This window comes from Aulonocara sp. 'chitande type north' Nkhata Bay, linkage group LG3 (assembly GCF_057382095.1).
Source record: "Aulonocara sp. 'chitande type north' Nkhata Bay isolate Kocher_YH1m ecotype deep benthic linkage group LG3, A_spYH_male_GT1.1, whole genome shotgun sequence".
Classification (NCBI taxonomy): domain Eukaryota; kingdom Metazoa; phylum Chordata; class Actinopteri; order Cichliformes; family Cichlidae; genus Aulonocara; species Aulonocara sp. 'chitande type north' Nkhata Bay.
The window spans coordinates 40,569,066-40,570,928 of record NC_141346.1 but is presented as its reverse complement, the minus strand read 5'-3'; the positions used below and the strand labels follow the sequence as shown (position 1 = coordinate 40,570,928).

General features: G+C 34.8%; 1 non-coding gene across 1 annotated transcript; it reads left to right on the top strand.

Annotated features, from left to right (window-relative positions):
• The first annotated feature begins 946 nt into the window (after positions 1 to 946).
• trnar-acg (transfer RNA arginine (anticodon ACG)) lies at positions 947 to 1,019 on the top strand. The gene has a single exon. It is a non-coding gene; the product is annotated as a tRNA-Arg (tRNA).
• The last annotated feature ends 844 nt before the right edge of the window (positions 1,020 to 1,863 follow it).

Genomic DNA, 1,863 nt, shown 5'->3' with positions numbered 1-1,863 from the left:
GTTTGAATTTACCCATTTAAAATTTCCATTGTGTATAAACTAAAAGTGATTTATGGGATTGTTGTCTCAGTTCCACAGAATGAGTTTAGAACGACCTATAAGTCCAGGCTGGATTATAATATGAATATGATTATTACAAAGGAAAATGTGTTTCTCAAAGATTCAAACATCAGGACAAAGCACGTCAGACACAAAACTTTTCTGCCTTCTAACTGTCAAAATGTGAGATCTCAGAGTACCTTATAGAGCTTTGTTTTCGTTGTTTTCTATGAGGATTTTCTTCTTTTGTTTACCTTATACACAAGTATGCTCACACACACACATATAGGAAGACTGTTATCTAGTAAGCCCAAAAAACGTATATATTTCCAACTCTGAATGTAAAATACTTTCAAATAAAGAGAACAGTAACCAAACAAACAAGCCCTGAGCAGAAAAGTATGAAATAAAACACAGGAAAGACTCAATCCAAATTCTAAATATAACCTCCATGTCAACAGAGAGGGACGAGGCTGTGTGTAGCTCGCAATCCTGGCAAGGAGTTAAAGGTATGAAAATGTGTATGTGTATGTAAATTGGACCAAATTTTCCTTGGTTTTTGTGACCATTAGCAGGACTTTGAAGCAAGCATAATTTAACCGTGTGCTTTTCCATTTTCTTCATCATGCAAGAAACCAGGAAACTAGGAGCTGTCAAATAAAAAAGCATACGAATAAAGAAACTGTAAAAATGTTAGTCCTGTGTGGGATTTGGGTGAGTCAAGTGCTGCATAGATGACTCTTTCATCTGGCCAATCCACAGTTAGCATCACCCTGGTTTTCTAGATAAAAAGCCAAACTACTTTTCCCATTGGAAAACAAATTGAACATACGTACATGTATCTTTAAATAAATCGACACCACATTTTGATTGTGAAGAAAGGACAATGTAGGGTCACCCACCAGGTGGGCCAGTGGTGCAATGGATAACACGTCTGACTACGGATCAGAAGATTCTAGGTTCGACTCCTAGCTGGCTCAATTCTTGAATCCAGAAGAATCTTAAATCCTGGATTTATGGCTCCGGATAAAAGCAAGTGTTTTTAGCACATTACTTCATCATCGAAGATTAGATTTCCATACCAAAAGAGCAAAATTGTTACCTCGTTTCCAGTTTTGTTACTATAATATCATCAGGAGTTGAGGAACCAAACTTCTCATGTGTGTACATCTTATGTCATCAATATATATGACTTCATCATGTTGCCTAGCAACTACCGAGAAACACGCTAACAATACAGATTTTTAGCATTTATGCATCTATATCAACTGATTTAATTTTTATGGCAGTCTGTACTAGACTTACAAAACTTTTATTCTGAAAGAGTTACTACTGCATGATCTGCAGAATTTATTGGAGGATATGACTAATGAAATAAGTAAAGTGAAGTTCTGGCTTGATAAAAACAAATTATCATTAAATTTGAATAAATCTAAACTTATGTTATTTGGAAATAGTAGTTTAAATACAAATGCAAAGATTCAAATAAATGGTGTTGATATTGAAAGAGTCAGTGAAAATAAATTTCTGGGGGTAATAATAGATGAAAAACTTAACTGGAGAGCTCACGTAAGATATATTCATTCCAAAGTATCACGAAGCATTGCAGGCAAAACAGGTATTCGACAGAACATCACTTCATATTCTCTACTGTTCACTGGTTTCACCATACTTAAGCTATTGTGCAGAGGTCTGGGGCAATAACTATAAAACCACATTACATTCACTTTTTACTCTTCAAAAGAAAGCAATTCGAATCATCCACAATGCAGGTTATAGGGAACATACAAACTCACTATTTTTGCAGTCTGAAATATTGAAAAT